General features: G+C 36.8%; 1 protein-coding gene and 1 pseudogene across 4 annotated transcripts in view; one reads left to right on the forward strand and one right to left on the reverse strand.

Annotated features, from left to right (window-relative positions):
- The window catches only part of HDAC9 (histone deacetylase 9), a 910,581-nt gene that overhangs the window by 803,955 nt on the left and 87,511 nt on the right, over positions 1-19,115 (reverse strand). The gene's annotated exons all lie outside the window — the stretch shown is intronic.
- On the forward strand, positions 3,624-3,715 carry LOC119626343 (U6atac minor spliceosomal RNA; annotated as a pseudogene).

Here is a 19,115-nt window from a genome sequence, read left to right on the forward strand (position 1 = left end):
GATTTTCTTTTAAAAATCACACCTTTAATATTTTGCGAAGAAAATTTTTAGCCCAAAGCTGCTTCTAGATAAGATTACATGTGTTTTGATTTATTTAATATATTACAATACTTTGATATTAAATTAATAAAACATCCAAAAAAGGGGTATAAAAGATGATTTGCTATAATGTTTATTTTCTGAAGTTACTCAAGGCAATTTTTGCAGCTCAGAACAATTTTCAGCCTATAGATATTTTTCTCCGTAACTTTTGAGTTGTAAGGAATCCTAGAAATTTTTAATCCAATCTCCTCATTTTTTGAAAAAGGAAGTCAAAATCCTAGGAACTAAAATGTCAAACCTCAGTCTCTATATCTAAGTGCAAAGTCAAGATTATAGCAAATAAATCCTAACTCCTGGTTCAGTTTTCCTTTAAAAAGGCTTTGTCTCAAGTAGAACATGAAGAAAAAACAGAGATCTCAAATATCTGAAGTACAACACTTAAAGCTAGGGAAAGAGGACTGAGTAAATTGTTGGCCTCATAGAACTTACATTCTGGTGCAAAAGGCTGACAAATCAATGTCAAGAGAGTTCTGTCACCAAATGATATTTTTACACACTGGCTCGTCTTTCTCCTCTAGCCCCACAATTTCCACCTGAAGAACCTCAGTCAAATCCTTGCCTATGCTTGTCTCTCTCATTCCCCTGCGAACTCTGTTCTGTCACGTAACTTCTTTTACCCTACTTGTAGATGATTCCAAGATGCAACGTGCAGCCTCACCCACACAAGCTACCTCACTACAGCTGCTTACAGCAATTTCACTTGAATCTCTAATATCACTTCAGAGTCAACAGAATCAAAAGCAAATACATTTTCCTTCAAAATCGACTGCCCTTTTCAATTTCTCCATTCCTATTCCTAAGTAATTGTTCATTCCTTTCTCACCTCCTGTGGCTCCCATATCTAGTCAGTCTCCATATACTACGTGTATTAGTCAGGGTTCTCCAGAGAGAGACAGAGAGAAAGGGAGACTGATTATAAGGAATTGGCTCACATGATTAAGGCGTTTGACAAGTCCAAAAGCTGCAGAGCTGATTTCCCAGTTTTGAGCCAGAAGCCAGAAGGCTACTGCAAAACCAGTAAGGGTCAATGTCGCAGTTTAAAGGCTGTCAGGCAAGAGAATTCTCCCTTACATAAGGGAGGTCAGCCTTTTGCTCTATTCAGGCCTTCAACTAATTGCATGAGGCCCATCCCCATTACAGGGGGCAATCTGCTCTACTCAGTCTACTGATTTAAATGTTAATCTCATCTAAAATCACCCTCACAGGATCATCCTAAGTAATGACAGACCAAATATCTGGGCAACCTGTAGCCCAGTCCAGTTGACACAAGAAATTAACTATCACACTATGGTTTTACTTTTCAAAAGTTTCACACCCTTTTCTCCAGTCTCATTACTGTCTTCTCAGTTCAGGTCCTTATGATGTAAAACAACTCAGCTCCACATCCCTACACCCTTTAGTTCAGGCATCACTGGGTACGCTGTGGACACATTTATTTTCACAAATGTTTTTATCTTACCATCCCTGTTCTACTCCTTAACTTATAATGACACCTTGCTCTGAACAGATTCAATTCTTCTTATTATTATATATTGCTTTTTATAATCCAGCACCATTTGGCCTACTGACCTTTTTCTTTCATCATCTCATAATTCAGAACTTCCATTATAACTTGCCAATAGCTTAAATATCTTGTTCAGCTACCAATGCCAATTCGCTCCTCAACATACTCCCTTCTCTGAAAGCATTGTACACTCTTCTTTGCCTACCCCATCCCAATCTCATCCATTTGCCCAGCTTCGTCTGAAACTTTACCTCCTTTTTGAAATTTCTCCATGCTCCAAACCATATATATCATTTAATTTCCTAATCTTCATGTGCACATAAACAAAATCAATCTTCCTCTACACTATTCTGTCTTGCACTCTAATTTATTAAGATTGTACATCCCTCTTTCTCGTGTCTCCAGTCTTACCCCACTGCCTCCAAATGTACACCTTCTATTTATCTTGGGCTGAAAAGTTTTGAATCTGTATGTGCCAGGCACTGTGCAAGGCAATGGATATATAAAGAGGTATTACTCTCAAGAAACATGCAGTCTTATGTAAGAGATGGATAAATATTCAAATAATTATGGAGGAATGTGATGCATGCTAAAACAGTGGTAGACACAAAGCTTTAAAGGAATATAGAGAATATAAGAGAGGGGGAAAATAGGTTATCCAGGTAGAATGATGTAGTAGAGGATAAATTAACAGGAGGAAAGCAGAAAAAGGCATTTCGAGTATTGAGAATAACTGATGCAAAGGAACAGGGATGATGATGAACATAATATATGTGTTCACATTATGATGAAACATTTACACACAATGGCAAACATATTGAGTATAAAGAATGAGAGCCCATATACAATATGGCTGCAAAAAAGAGGATTAAATTCATCAAAAAATGACAGGTGCAGAACCCCAGAAGCAAAAATGTCTGTAACAGTGAAAATGCTAAGTCCACGACTTGAGTAGGGCTGAGGAGAAGCAGGCCCGGCTGGAACATGGAGCCAAACCATTCCTGACCAAGGACAGTGGAACCCCCTAGAGTACAGGTGAAATTGTGTTTGTCCCTTATCACTGATCCTAAAGAACAAAAGACTTTTCAGAAATTGTTTGGCAACAAATCTCAACTCCTCTGGCAGCAAAAACTGACCTACACAGATGTGAGGCTATTTAATGTTTTTATTTATCTCATTTAAGATTAAGATCTTTGAATTCAACTGCAGAAATATTATTTTTTTTATTATAGGGAATCATCCCAGACTCCATTAAAGGTGATAGGTAATATGGGGGTATATGGTCATTTTGAAAACCTAATACATTTTTAATATCATACTAGCTTTTTAAAATCTGATAAATTCTTGATTCCAAAATGCACCTCAACTGAGGTTTTAGATAAAAATACGGGAACCTCAGGTTTGAGGTTCCACAGAATTTGTCAGATATTCAAAGAGGTCTGTTGTCCAGAAAAGGTTTCAGAGTCCATGAGCGATCCCATTTAGAATTGCTGTTTCAGATAGAAAATAAGTTTTCAGTGTCCCATACTTCCTATTATTGACAGCTTTTGTGACCAGTGGCAAAGTTTATTTTATTTAAATAACATTAGTTAAAAAAAAAAACCTGGCAATCATGAACTCTTAAATCAACCTTCCTTCCTTATAATGCCAAGAACACCACACACACACACACACACACACACAAACTATAAAGCAAAATTCTCTTTGCCTCCTATAACCTTAATAGATAATTTCCTGGAATTGTCTATTCAAATAGAAAATTAATTTCCATGCACAGCTGGAAATACCACATTGGCAAGCAAGGAAAACATCAAACACTAGTAGATTAAATAACAAATGGAAGAACTATAAAGACTAAACAAAACAGAATTTGCTCAATAAGATGGTCATATGAGAACAGCTGTTTGCCTGTTTATTTAATGTATGAATACATCTTTAAAATGAAGTTGCAATCATCATGGCAGCACTGGATCCAGAGAAATAATTAAGGGATTCGACCATTCAAGAAATGTTACTAGTGTTGTGGGAAAAAAGAGAAGGTTAGCATCTCCCTTGTTAAGAATGGAAGAGGCCATCGGGTGTAGTTTCACAGCACCTACCATGTTTTTTCTCGGTTTAGGGTAAGGGGAAATTTCTGGAGATGGACAGTGGTGAGGGTGGCAAATGGTGTGAATGTACTTAATGCCACTAAAGTGCGCACTCAAAATGTGTTAAAATGGTAAAATTTAACCACAATGAAAATGATTAATTTCAATAAGATAGAAAAAAGGTCTTATACATCAATAACAAAATAGAACAGTCTAAAAGAAAAATAACTGAAGGACACAAACAGAAATTCCAAACAGGGGAAGAAAATCCTACAGAGATATGGAAAAATGTTCAAAACTACTAATAATCAAGAATGCAAGTAAAAATGACTACAAAATAGCATGTTTAACTATTATAATTAGCAAAGATTTAAAAGATTGTTTATAAAGTTAATAAAGAAGCAGTTTTTCTAGACCCACTAATAAGATTAGGCTGTGCTTATACATCTCCTTTCTTTGGCTTGGACCTACATCATGGGTGTCCCTTTCTGCAGTGACAGCCATCAAGAAAAATCAGGCTCAAGGTACCATTTGGGACTATTCCCTGATGCTGTAACTGCTTCAAGCAATAAGTTACATGGCCAATACTCAATTAAGAAGCAAAGTAAAAACAGAATAATATGCTTTGCACAAACACTTTAAAAACAAAAAAGAGAGAAAACAGAACACCACCTACAGGAACTGCCAGGCAGAAAGGCAAACAAGAAGCATAACAAGGTGGGAAATACAAAACCGCACACAGTGAGGCAGCCCCCTTGGCCCTGCTGCCTCAATTCTCAGGTAGTCAGAGAAAAAAACACACACACACACATCAGCTCGTAGAGCAGAACTGACAATGTATAAATAGCAACAAGGAGAAAGTTCAATATAAATCAATGTGTCATGAAAGCAAATATAGAGAAAAATATTATAGGTGAACTTTATATTGCAGGACTTCCTAATGAGTGAAAGGTGGAGTTCAAGATATTAGGAACATTTCTAGATAAGGCATAACAGATTTCCAAAGTAGCATATTGTGTTATAAAGCATGGCGCTACATCTCTTACATCTTTGGCAAACGAAACCCCTTTTACTTCAGTAAATCTCCCTGTACACCACAAGCAAAGGGAGAGATCAATTTAATTGTATGACTAATTCATTTCCCATAAAGGAGGAAGTAAGTGGCTAGCAAAATACCTGATACAAAGTAGGAGCTCAATAAGGATTTGTTGAACTGAACAGAAGCAAATGGTAGAAGCTAATGATTATTTTGGTTGAATCTATTGATGAAATGTATTATTGTTCCACCTTTTCACCTGACTTTACCTAAGATAACTGATCTTATCTCTACAGAGAGCTATAAATATTCTGTTCTTTTCCCCTTGGTATTACAAGCACCAACTACCCACCCAACATGGTGCTTAGAGACTCAGCAAAGATTATCTCCCTAGAATCAGCAACTTTAATCCAATTTCTGGTCACAAAAATATAGGAATTTTTGAGCAAAGGTGAAAAATTGTAAAAGATGCATAGGTAATTAAACAGATTCTAACAAGAGAGACCTGATGATAGATGAGCTGCCTCAAGGAGACCCACTCAAATAGAATGGGAATCAGCCTCTTTCAGTTTCCTCATCTGTAAAATGGGAGAAAAAGTCAATCAGTGGCTTTTTTAGTAGCTTTTTCAACAGCTACTCATATGAGAAATACATTTCATATTAAATGCAATGCACATATATATAGAAACATGCTTATCTATATAAAACTCATGCAGTCTCATAAATTAACACTAAATCATACAATGTGTGTGTGCTCTGGCATGTTGTATTGTAGCCTATTCTATTCCATTGTTGAATTGCAACCTACTAAATTGGTTTCATGAGCACTGGACTAGATGATTTCTTTGCAGTTCATTAAAAGAAAAATCATGATTTTACTTAGAAACAATCTAAAACTACCTACCACCCCCGCATACTATTTCCTTAATGACATTTCCAAAGCAAATTCCTGAGTGAAATGATATAACCCCTACAACATCTTTACTTTCCCTTCTCCTCACAGTAAATACCCATGATCCTTTCCACTCCACGGTTTTGCCAGTGATTTTCCTAGGGTGCATGACTACTACCAAATCTGGCAACATAAGTGAACACAAGAGGTTTTGCAATAAAAGTTAAACATCTACCCAAGGAACTCCCTTTTATCCATAACAAAGTGCATTTCAATATTTACAAACCATTGAATAGCTAAGCAAAAGTCAGAATGATATTTTGCAGCAGCAGCAAGCCACATCAATCTTAATTTTAATTAAATGAAAGACACTACTAAGAAGTTGCATCGTCCCTGCCAAATATAAAGGATTTGCTCCCTGAAATTTAAAAAAAAAAAAAATTAACTTTCTAGAATAGCATTTACTATCACTTGTAGATTTTCCTAAATCGCCGCATTCAACTGTGACAGCCCCCCCTGGTTCATCCTACCTCATTTCCAGGAATGGACAGGAATCTCTGGTGGAAAATGATTTGACTTTTGAGTCGAGCAATACTGTACAATCACAACTGAGGTTTTTTTTCCAGCACATAGCTGGGGAAAGGCCTTGTTTACATCTTCTCGTCATAGCTTAAAAGGCAGCTATAACGTCTCCTCAAGGGCAGCAATACAATCTTGACATACAGTCTAACAGTATTTGTGCTTGTCAATGATTTCAAAATGCTTTACTCTAAATCTTTTCTCAGTTTTCAAGTTTACAGGGCAAGGAAGAAATTAATGGATTTGGATATTTTAATCATTATAGTTTACTAAATGTAAAGCTGCAAATTCATAAGTTTTAAAAACATTTCAATTCATAAGTATTAAAGAAATACAAATGTCAAAAAAATTAAATTCATTGTCATCTTGTAATCAAAGAATTCTGTGTAGTTTACAAACTTGGCAAGCCACATTTTTATTTTTAATTTCCGAACTACTAATTCTGGAGGAAAAACAAACACCATTAACTTCCTCTTCAGTCACTAGCTGTCTGTGCCTTGTGTGTTTATCGCTTCCTGCCACAAGGAAATACATTTGAAACAAAGAATGATATTCAAAGAGAGTTCTCTGGGTTTATCTAAAATCATTCTCTCAGGAATTGAGAAACAGTGTAAAGAAACATGATTAAATTATGATACAGAGTGATAAGACTATGGAGAAAACCTTCACATTTTTGTCTTATTACATTATTTCATCCAGTGCTTACCAGGTATGCAAAGATTATTTAATGAATAAACTGAGTGTAGTCAAGTAAAGTAACTTTTCTTCACCCACACAGCTAATAAATGGCAATATATCTTCCCTTCCTTATGATTTTCCTAATAACATTTTCTTTTGTATAGCTTACTTTATTGTAAGAATACAGTGTATAAAACATACACATAAAAGAATGTGTTAATCACTGGTTTGTGTTATCAGTAAGGCTTCCAGTCAACAGTGGGGTATTAATGGTTAAGTTCTCAGGGAATCAAAAAGTTATATATGAATTTTCCACTGGGGGTGGGGATGGTACCCTTAACCCCTGTGTTGTTCAAAAGTCAACTATAGTTTGATGCCTATAATTCTAAAAATATTATCACTTAATAATATTCAAGTATTTACTGGTGATAGGGAAGTAGACTTTTGACAGTGGGTGAAATCCATGAGATAAATAATATTCTGCATGTTTTACAAAGGTAGGAATTTACAAAGGTAAAACATGCATAATATTTAAATATTTAAAAGGAATTTGGGATAAACAAATTTCTGAGAAGAAAAAAATCTGTAAATACATAGTGAGATGATACAAGTGATTTCAAAAACTGAGTAACTTTATTTAATAAGAGTGAAAATTGGGAAAATAAAAGAAAAAGAGAAAAGTACCAATCTTTATTTCAATATACTATTTAACAGCTATTCAACAATAGTGTAGAAAGTTTTATAGAAACTTTTTCCACTCCAGCGTATTTTCTGGTCATTATTTTCCTCTTGCATCATAACCTTACAGTTAACATCTTTTATCTTGCAATATTGGGGGGTCTTTTTATAAGCCAGGTTATAAAGTACAATTTTTTGACTGATAATGGGTTTATCAGAATATAGCCCCATTGTAAGTTGAGAAACATCTGTATAATTTTTGGCGAAGGCAAGTCATCTATGCATGTACATGTGTATCCCTATCCCTATGCATATATATTCAAATACACAAATACATATGCCCATAATCATTTATGTACACATATACACATATTTAATTATATACAATTATATATGTATATCTAGCTATGTATACAAGTCCAAAATTGGATAATTCACGTATGAGCTAAACAAGTTATTTATGGCCAGGCATGGTGGCTCATGCCTGTAATCCCAGCACCTTGGGAGGGTAAGATGGGTGGATCACCTGAGGTCAGGAGTTTGAGACCAGCCTAGCCAACATGGTGAAACGCCATCTCTACTAAAAAGACAAAAAATAATTTGCCAGGCTGTAATCCCAGCAGGCGCCTGTAATCCCAGCTAGTCGGGAGGCTGAGGCAGAAGAATCACTTGAACCCGGGAGGCAGAGGTTGCAGTGAGCTGAGATCGTGCCACTGTACTCCAGCCTGGGCAACAAGAGCAAAACTCTGTCTCAAAACACACACACACACACAAAGTTATTTATTTACAAGTTAAATCTTCTTATGTGTTTCACGTTGTGCTCACATAAAAATATCTCATGCTCTTAAAAATGTGAGAAAACCAATTCTTTGGAGGATTCAATTTAATTAATGTGTCTTGGGTTTTTTGGCACTTGGTTTGCACCTCAGTAAGGTATGAGAAAGGATGACTTGGAGGTCTCAGATATGACAAAGTGTCATCATATCAGGTGACGCTGGCTGACTTCCTCAACACACAGTGCTCGTGAGAGACCTAGGATGGTCACAGGTATGCACCTGTGTTCTGGGTCTCTGGGAGGAACACCAGTCTTACCATGCCCCACAAGGCTCTATAAATTCTTGGGGATTCTGACTCAGTATGGTCAAGTGGGGCCTGGGAACTCACATATTAATAAGCTCCAGGTGATTCCTTTTTTTATTTCTTCTAACAAAAAATAAACAAAACAGGATACATGTACAGAACGTGCAGGTTTGTTATATGGGTATATATATGCCATGGTGGTTTGCTGCGCCTATTGACCCGTCCTCTTAAGTTCCCTCCCCTCACCCCCCACCCCTCAACAGGCCCTGGAGTATGTTGTTCCCCTCTCTGTGTGATGTGTTCTCAATGTTCAACTTCTACTTACGAGTGAGAACATGCAATATTTGGTTTTCCGTTACTGTGTTAGTTTGCTGAGGATGATGGCTTCTAGCTTCATCCCTGTCCCTGCGAAGGACATGATCTCGTTCCTTTGTATGGATGCATAGTGTATATATTCCATGGTGTATATGTACGACATTTTCTTTAGCCAGTCTGTCATTGATGGGCATTTGGGTTGGTTCCATGTCTTTGCTATTGTAAATAGTGCTGCAATAAATATACATGTACATTTGTCTTTATAGCAGAATGATTTATATTCCTTTGGGCATATACCCAGTAATGGGATTGCTGGGTCAAATGGTATTTCTGGTTCCAGATCCTTGAAGAATCACCATACTGTCTTCCACAATAGTTGAACTAATTTTCATCCCCACCAGTAGTGTAAAAGCATTCCTATTTCTCCACAGCCTCGCCAGCATCTATTGTTTCCTGACTTTTAATAATCGCCACTCTAACTGGCATAAGATAGTATCTCATTGTGGTTTTGTTTGCATTTCTCTGATGATAGGTGATGTTGAGATTTTTTCATATGTTCACTGGTCACATAAATGTCTTCTTTTGAGAAGTGTCTGTTCATATCCTTTGCCTACTTTTTGATAGGGTTGTCTTTTTCTTGTAAATATGTTTAAGTTTCCTGTAAATTCTGAATATTAGACCTTTATCAGATGAGTAGATTGCAAAAATTTTCTCCCATTCTGTAGGTTGCCTATTCACTCTGATGACAGTTTCTTTAGCTGTGCAGAAGCTCTTTAGTTTAAATAGATCTCTTTTGTCAATTTTGGCTTTTGTTGCAATTGCTTTTGGCATTTTTGTCATGAAGTCTTTGCTCATGCCTATGTCCTGAATGATATTGCCTAGGTTTTCTTCTAGGGTTTTTATAGTTTGGGGTTTTACATTTCAGCCCTTAATCCATCTTGAGTTAATTTTTGTATAAGGTGTAAGGAAGGGGTCCAGTTTCAATTTTCTGCATATGGCTAGTCAGTTTTCCCAACACCATTTATTAAACAGGAAATCCTTTCTCCATTACTTGTTTTTGTCAGGTTTACCAAAGATCAGATGGTTGTAGATGCGTGTGCTATTTCTGAGGACTCTGTTCTGCTCCATTGGTCTATATATCTGTTTTGGTATCAGTACCATGCTGTTTTGGTTACTGTAGCCTTGTAGTATAGTTTGAATTCAAGTAGTGTGATGCCTCCAGCTTTGTTATTTTTGCTTAGGATTGTCTTGGCTATACGGGGTCTTCTTTGATTCCATATGAAATTTAAAATAGCTTTTTCTATCTCTGTGAAGAATGTTAATGGTATTTTGATGGGAATACCATTGAATCTACAAATTACTTAAGCCCCAGGTGATTCTTACCAGACAAGCCTGGGAAACATGAATTTTGTGCACAAGAAGAAGCACACTGAAGAAGAAGGCTGAAAATATGGTTTGCCCTATACCCTTGACAGTAGGAATGCCTTGTGATTACTGACAATTTCTGTAGGCCATGGCAAGCCATGGAAGATTTTCGAGAAGTGACATAACTAGATTTGTACTTTAGTAAGATTCACTAGGCAACGCTGTATGGATTAGGCTAAATGGAGGGGAGAGGGAAAGCAGACTAGTTGTAAGTCTAGTACAAGAGTAGTAGCAAGAAGTAATAAGTGCTAAAGGTTGGCAACAAAAATGGAAGATAAAGTTCATTAACATTGAAACAGATTTGATGTGGAGGGGAATAGAGTAAGAGTTTTAAAGATGGTGCCATGGTTTTAACCACAGGTGGCTAAGAAAATATCTGCGATGTTCATAGAAAGAAGAAAGTCAAAGGACTAGACTGAGTGAAGTATGAGTTAATGAAGTAACAAATAAATGGTCACAAGAAAAGCCACTTTCTAGAAAAGAAGATAGAATAGGATTTTAATCCCAGTTCTACTTTTCTCCTTGCTAGGATGTGCCAGACATGCCTTCTTGAAGTCTCTGACCCTCAGTATCCTCATTTATAAGTAATGCCAGTAAAACCTATGTCACAGGATTGCTGTGAAGATTCAGTGAGATTATATGTAACACTTTGTCCACATTAGGTACTTAACAGGCAGTTTTGTTTTTGCCTGCCTTTATTTTCACTGACTTGTATTTCCAATGACCTAAACCCATTTCAGGGACATGGTAGGTACTCAATGTACATTTACTGAATAATAAGTTACTACTGCTATAATTCTATGAAGACTGAGAAAAGATCATGAGATTTGCCCATTAGGCAGTAACTGGTACACCTGGAAGTTGCTTAAATGCATAGGGGTTTTGAACACTTGGGGGAAGTAAAAGTCAGTCCAAGTATACCAGAAGGGCATTCTAGTTCAAGTAGTTTTGTAGAGTAAACATCGTTTTACTTTTATTCTGCATGTTAAAACGATAAAGTCTTCCCATTAGAAAATAAAAATCTGATTTTGTTAACATTAACAGTTTTCAAAACCTTCTCATGCTTTATTTAGAGTTTTTATAGTACATTATCTTATTTGATCATCTGTCCTTTGAAGTATGGAATTCAATTACCACATCACCATTTCTATTTTAAAGATGAGAAAACTGAGATTCAGAAAAGTTGAGTGACTTTCAGGGCATGAAGAGCAGAGCCAGGAATTTAATTTAGGTCTTCTGACCACAAATTTGCCTGGCTTCCCACTCCTGACATTCCTCAAGCCAATTCACGTTAATCCAGACAAGCTCTCTTCTGTTTTCCCCCCACCCGTAGTTTTCTCCAAGATTTGGAAGTGAAGAGTGGGGCAGAGTCTTATGGACTTTGGGAATTTTTTAGTGTAATGCTCCTTCCTTAAAACCCAACCAGCACCAGAGAGCACCATCCTACCACAAGTCCAGTGCCAGTGGCGGATGCCAGCGCCAGCAGTGCACCTGTTCCTTGTTAGCTTCAACAGAAAAATCTGTTGTTCAGTTGGGAAATATCAAGACTGTCTTTCTGGAAAATGTCCCTGTAAAGAAGGTACAAGCTTTAATTTTAGTCTTAACCAGTCAGCTAAAAAGAAAAATTTGTCTTGACAGAGGGTTAGCACTACCTTATTACCACTGGCTATGGTGTTGGACTGCCTAAATTCAGATCCTGGCCCAGGTGATAATAAGAAACATAACTTTAGACATGTTAACCTAGCTAGGCAAGTCTCTAAGGCTTGGTTTTCCATCTTCAGAAAAGGATTTTAGAAAATAGTCCTTACTCCATAGTGTTTTCATGCTAATGAGATATCACATATAAAGAACTTAATACACTTAGAACCTGAAATACAATGAACACTCAATAAATGGTCACTGCAATTCAGCAATATGTGATATCCCAGTTTTACAGAAAAAGCAACACAGGCCCAGAATGATCAAGATACTTGCACAAAGTGACAAAATACCATTTTGCAAGACTAATCATGCTTTCCTTATGGAGAAAAAAATGCCCGAGATCATCGCTGGATTTTTTCATTGATTGCAAGTGCCCCATTTATTCCATTTATTTTAAATCATTCATTTGGAAATTAATGTACAGTTTCAACTCATAAATTGGAACAATGTGGAGTTAGTGGAAAACAAGGCCCATAGCTGAGATTTAATAACCTTGAATATAAGAAGATAAGTGAGTTTAAATACAAAGAGGAAAAAAAGGGCTTTTTAAAAAGTATAGATTTATGTACTCTTACCTATGCTTGTAACAATATTTAAATGAGATTAATTTGTCCCTTTTCAAAATAGAACTAAAAGTTTAGTTTTCATAACTAATTAGACAATATTTCCTCTTTTAGAAAGGATATGTCATCTCCTAAATGATAAGGATTTTATATTTACTTTATCCTGTTCTTTGTGCTTTCCTGATGCTTGCTTTAATAGCGGTTCTCAACTTTAGTTGCACATTATAATTACCTTGGAGGTTTAATGAATACTCATGCCTAAGCCTTATAAAAGTCAAATTAAGTCAATATCATTGAGGCGGTGGTCCTGGTTCAGATTTTTTGTTTTCGTTTTTAGTTCTCCAGGTTATTTTAATGTATAGTCCAAATCGAGAATCAATGGCTTTCCTGATGTCTTTCAAATAACAAATGGCCTTTTTTTGCCTCGATTGCTGTCTGTAAATAAAGTTGTTTTACTTCTAACCATAAAAATCACTTGCTTTGAAAGCCAGTCTTGACCTTTAGTGCAAATTAGTTTGATTTCCCATGATTCTAATCAAACACTTTTGTGATATTGCTATTCTACTAATGTTCCTAATAAAGTTGGGTGGGAAGAATTACGTAGGCAGACCACATTTTACATAGCAACTCAATTACAGTACTGGAAAAAAAAAAAAAAAAACAGCACATGCAGGATACAGACTAAGGCAAGCTCTGCAGTATTTTTAAGAGATTAGGTAGAAATTATGAATCTTAATAAAAACGTGACTCTGATACAATAGCACAAAAAAATACAGTACTATAACATTAAAATATCTGACACAACTGTATAGCTGTTATTCAATATCCTACACCTTTCAAATGAATATGCTGGATTCTGATTGTGAAACACCCCTATTTTGAAATTCTGAAATCCAAAATGTTCCAAAATGTGAAACATTTTGAACACCAACATGATGCCGCATGTGGAAATTCCTCACCTGACCTCAGGTATACAAATTTTGTTTCATTTACAAAAGTATTTAAAATATTGAATAAAATTACCTTCAGGCTATTTGCATATGGTAGGTATGAAACATAAATTAATTTCATGTTTAGACTTGGGTCTCATCCCCAAGAGAGCTCGCTATTTATTTATTTATTTATTTGAGATGGAGTTTCACTCTTGTTGCCCATGCTGGAGTGCAATGGAGTGATCTTGACTCACTGCAACCTCAGCCTCCCGGATTCAAGCAATTCTCCTGCCTCAGTCTCCTAAGTAGCTGGGATTACAGGCATGTGCCGCCACATCCAGCTAATTTTGTATTTTTAGTAGAGATGGGGTTTCTCCATGTTGGTCAGGTGAGTCTCGAATGTCCAACCTCAGGTGATGCGCCTGCCTCAGCCTCCCAAAGTGCTAGGATTATAGGCATAAGCCACTTTGCCTGGCTGACAGCTCATTATTTATATGCAAATATTCCAAAATCCAAATACAAACTCTAAAACACTTCTGGTCCCAAGCATATCAGATAAGGAATACTTAACCTGCAATGACAGGTAACAAAAAAAATTTATAATTTATTTATTTTAAAGGCAATAGTTTTATTTTCCTGGATTATTTAATAGTGACTTTTTATGCATACTCATTGTGAGAATGGTAGAATGAAAAAAGTTTTAGGGCACTCGAAATGGAGGGTAGGAGAAAGACACTCAGCAGCCCAGGACACTTTACCATTTATGTATTGTCACTTTAATATCTTAGTTTACACACTATTTAAAATGGCCAGGTGTGATGGCCCATGCCTGTAATTATAACACTTTGGGAGGCCAAAGCAGGAGGATCTCTTGAGGCCAAGATTTTGAGATCAGCCTAGGCAACATAGCGAGACCCCTATCTCTACAGAAAAATAAAAAATTTAAACTAAAAAAAAACTGTTTAAAATGATAAAAATAGTGAACTGTTCTGCCAATCTTCTCATGCTAGGAAAACTTTCCAAAAGCAGCCATCTTCTGTGGGGGAAAAGATGGAATCAGGTGAAAAAAATGGAATCTAAGGAAGGAAGGTCCCCAACGATTTGAAACTGACTCAGGGTCACAAAAACAGGCAGCAAAAGTTGAGGAAATTCTTTAGATTTGTCTCCTTCTAGCCATCGTAATTAGTATATATGTAGAAACTGAAGCACAGGTAGAAAAACTCAGGATTGAGGGATTGGTTCATTTGCTTACTTAAATATTCAAGGACTTTTTTTAAAAAAATGAACCACATGTTAAGTGACTGGCAGCCATAAACAGGTATAAGATACCGCCCTGAAAGCTTCAGTGACGTTTAGTCTTGTCCCTCTACTCTCCTCTCTTTCTTCCATCTTTTAATTGATAAGGTGATGCTTGCTGATTTGATACTACACGAGTTTTTGACTGTGACCTCTCTTCTTATGATTCTTAAATTCCTCTCTTTGAATTCAACTATTCTTCATCAACCTTAGTCTCAAGCCAGTCTCCTGACAACTAGCAGAACTGTGGTTAACAACACAAACTCTAGAATTAAGGCACCTGGATCCAAGTGCTAGATTTACTGCGAGACCTTGACAGAGCAAGATAACTAACCTCTCAAAGTCTCAATTTCCCTGACCATAAAAGGGGTAAGAATAGTACCTACCCCAAGGCTTATGAAAATAATTCACTGACATAAAGAAAAAGCAGTGAAAGCCTCTGGCTTGTGAGAAATATTGAACAAACGCTAGCTATCTTTTCCATCAATATCTCTCACTCCCACTAACTCTACTGTCATTCTTGAACTTCTAAATTACCTTTGTTACCTCCCACTGTGTTTGTCTGTTTTCCAGTCAGTCATCACATATTAGCTATTCTTTTGAAACACTTTAAAACATTCCTCTCCCTTTTTATTTCCCCCACAGAAGCCTGCTCCTAATACTTGCAGGACATAGAGCACGAGTACAAACGGAAGCCCAGAAATCATGTTTCTAAATTTTTAAAAAGTATAAATCAACCTATCACCCATCAAATAAAATACAGGTGCCTTGAAAAAATATACCTTCACAATGACCTAGAAGACCAGATTTAAATTTAGAATTCTCAAGCTCTTCAAGTTTCCAGGCCAGAAAGTCTCAGCAAAAGGAGAGAGAATTGGTGCCTAGATCCTGGCTCCTGGGCCCTGCTGCAGGCCGTGACACACACCTTTTCCCCTACTCCAGACCTCTGTGGATTCCCTTTCCTCCACCTTCCCCCAATCAATGCCTGTTGAAATTTTACACATCAACCAAGGACATTTCAAATGCTTCTGTATTCAAATTTCCCTTGAGCCAGATGTGATCTCATTTTCCTCTGAGTATCCAAATTATTTTGTGTCTATATATCCTAATAAAACTTACAGCATTTTGACTTGCATTTGTACCAGTACCCTTGTATTTGGTTTTCCTATTCTTTAGACCATAGGTTCTCTCTGTTCAATGCACTCAGCATCTAAGAATCCACTAATAAGATTTTTTTTAAAGGACCCCTGGGCTCCACCCAGAACCAAGCACAAGGTGGGGTCGGGGGACAGGTATGAGTAGTTTGTAAAGGGCTGCTATCGATGCTGATGTGCAGCCAGGGTTCATAAAAATTGTATAATTGTGGTAGAGGCCTAAACTGTTTTTTGTACTCAATATATTCATCTGAATTGAATTTAAGCTAATACGTGTTTTGCCCTCTGTAAAATACTTTCTGGTCCACAGGCTACACATAATCCTTACAGTTACTGAAATGATTTACAAGTACTAAGGCATGGTGGTGGCTTGTGCTCTAGAACTGTGCAAAAGGAGACATACAAAGAATTAATCCAATAATCTAAATTGTCCCTTTTACCTTTATTTTAGCATTTATTCTGTATGGTAATCTCACCACAATATAATGCATTTACTAAAGGCATGATCAGTGGGTTATTCCTAATGCCTAGAACAGTGTCTGGCACATACTAGGCATGAAATAAAAGTTTGGTGAATGAACAAATGAATGAAATGAATAGCAATTACAAGCCAAGCCAGCATGACTTCAGAAATTATTTCAGATGTATAGTAGCTGAATAATGACCTCTCAAAAGATACCCACATCCTTATCCCTAGAACTTGTGAATGTTACCTGTTAGAGCAAAAAAGGACTTCCCAGATGTGCTTAAAGGTTCTTAGATGGGGAGATTATCTCAGATTATCCAGGTGGTCCCAAAATACAATCACACATATGCATATAAGAGTGAAGGAGGAGGAGATATGATACACATGCTAAAGAAGGCAATGTGACCCCAAAGGCAAAGACTGGAGTGATACAGTCACAAACCAAGGAATGCCAGCAGCCACCAGATGCTAGAAGAGAAAAGAAACAGATTGTCCCCTGAAGTCTTTGTGGGAGCAAGGTTCTACTGATACCTTCATTTAAGCCCAGTGAAACTGATTTTGGACTTCTGGTTTCTGGAACCGTGAAAAAATACATTTCCTTTGTTTTAGGCCATGAAGTGTGTGGCAATTTGTTACAGCAGCCACAGGAAACTAATACAAGATAGAAAACTGACACCCAGAGAGATAAAGTAACTTGTTCTCAGAGGCCCAAAGTTAGTTAGGGCAGATAGGGGTTTCTAATAGGTATTTCTTGGCTCCTTCTGGTATTCTTATTCTTTCCAATCTGCTCTGCTACCTGCCAAATGTTATACAGCCCATTGAGTTCTGACACTCTTTGATCTAACCTGGGTACCAAATACAACTTCTTGTATGGCCACAGGAGGGAAACCGTAAAATGATCAATCTCTCATACTCATCAATCTTATCAGTGACATGGCTGATTTGGGGGAAAAAAAAAACTAAGAAAATCACTTGACAAAAATGACAAGACAAGGTTGCTAGTACAAGGTCCAGAAAGATACACAGAGCAAATATTTTCATTGCACCATATGTAATGAATTTACAACAGCAAATGTCCATAGGTTAAGAGAGAGAGAGTGTGTGTGTGTGTGTGTGTGTGTGTGTGTGTGTGTGTGGTTGGGAGGGTTGCTCAGAAGAAATGCTGGCATGACAAACCGTGTAGAAACACACCAAAAGATGAAGCAAGGCAACTAATGCGCTCACTACTGGGGGTGGGATAAAGTAGGGAGCTGACATGTAATTTGAAAAGGATGGCATAATTCTATGTGCTCAAAAGTGAGCAAACCTACAGACAGAGACAAACCTGGAAATTGTGACAGAGCTGGGAGATGACGGCTTTAGGCCTCAATCTCATGAGTGTGGAAAGCCTTATAGACATGAGATTTTTGTGACATTCAAAAAAGGATAGTTACAGGTCACGGTTGAGAGAAAAAAAAGCACGAATTTATGAGTGATCATTCTAAATGAATATGTGATACTTTACTATCTCTTTTACAATTACACCTTTTATGATACCAACATAACAAATTCATGACATATTTTCCAAATGAGGAATCTGGGACAAAGGGAGATTTACTAAATAAAAGATAGATGACAGGTGTTTCCAGAGCTGTGTTTAAGTCCTTGGGCTTTTACTAATAACTTCAAATATGCATTTGTGTAATTTCTCATTAATAGATAAACAGATAAGGTAATAAAATATTCAAAGCAAAGACATATGGGTTTATTTAGACCCAATGAATGTGAACACCATTTTTTCTTAGGAGAGGGAGGGTAGTGAATGGAAAGAAATATAAGGGAGGCAAAAGCAAAAAGACCAAAGCGTCTTCATCCTCATATAGTGGTTAAGAACATAGAACCCCAACAGGATATAAACATTTCCTTAACGATCCTTCAGTTATAATAAGCAAAATAAACAGTCAAACCTTAACACGTCCCTCCTCCCTTAGGACCTCAGCTTTACCTTGTAGTTTAAGAATTAGTCACTCATTTGGACTGGGGCAAGTCCCTATGGATTCAGAGTTTGCAATCAACTAATGCGTTATGGTGTCATTATCAGTGGACGATACCCCACAGGAGGCCAGACTATTGCATCATTCAGGGTAAAGACATACTTGTTATGTGTGTGACAAACAAAAGCCTACCCAAGGCAGTTTCTCAGAGAGCTCTGAATGAAAGACATGCAGTGCTTGCCTGCTCCACATCTGTTCTTTCCATAACCTTTAGAAAAATGAGCTTCCTGGGCAAATATGAAAGAGCCCCATTTGACCAGATACATTCCAAAGTAAGAGATCCTATTCTCCATCAAATGCCATACCACAACACTGTCAAATAATGAAGCCAAAAACACATCTTTAATGAAGACACACAGAAAGTTTAAGATCCTAATTTAATCTTTATAAAGACTTGAACCATTACATTAAAATATTTATTAGTCCATCACTTTAAATAAGAGGAATTGAAAATGTATACAGAATGAAAAGTCACAAATTTTAGGCCGGCTGTTTTCCTTTCTATGTATTTTACTGAAGGTCCTCAGAAATGTAGTATGTTAAAAAGTTACTGCTAATTATACAGTATGCAAAACTGTATTAATTTTTAAAAGT

The sequence above is a fragment of the Chlorocebus sabaeus genome, chromosome 21, assembly GCF_047675955.1.
Source record: "Chlorocebus sabaeus isolate Y175 chromosome 21, mChlSab1.0.hap1, whole genome shotgun sequence".
In the NCBI taxonomy this organism is placed as follows: Eukaryota; Metazoa; Chordata; class Mammalia; order Primates; family Cercopithecidae; genus Chlorocebus; species Chlorocebus sabaeus.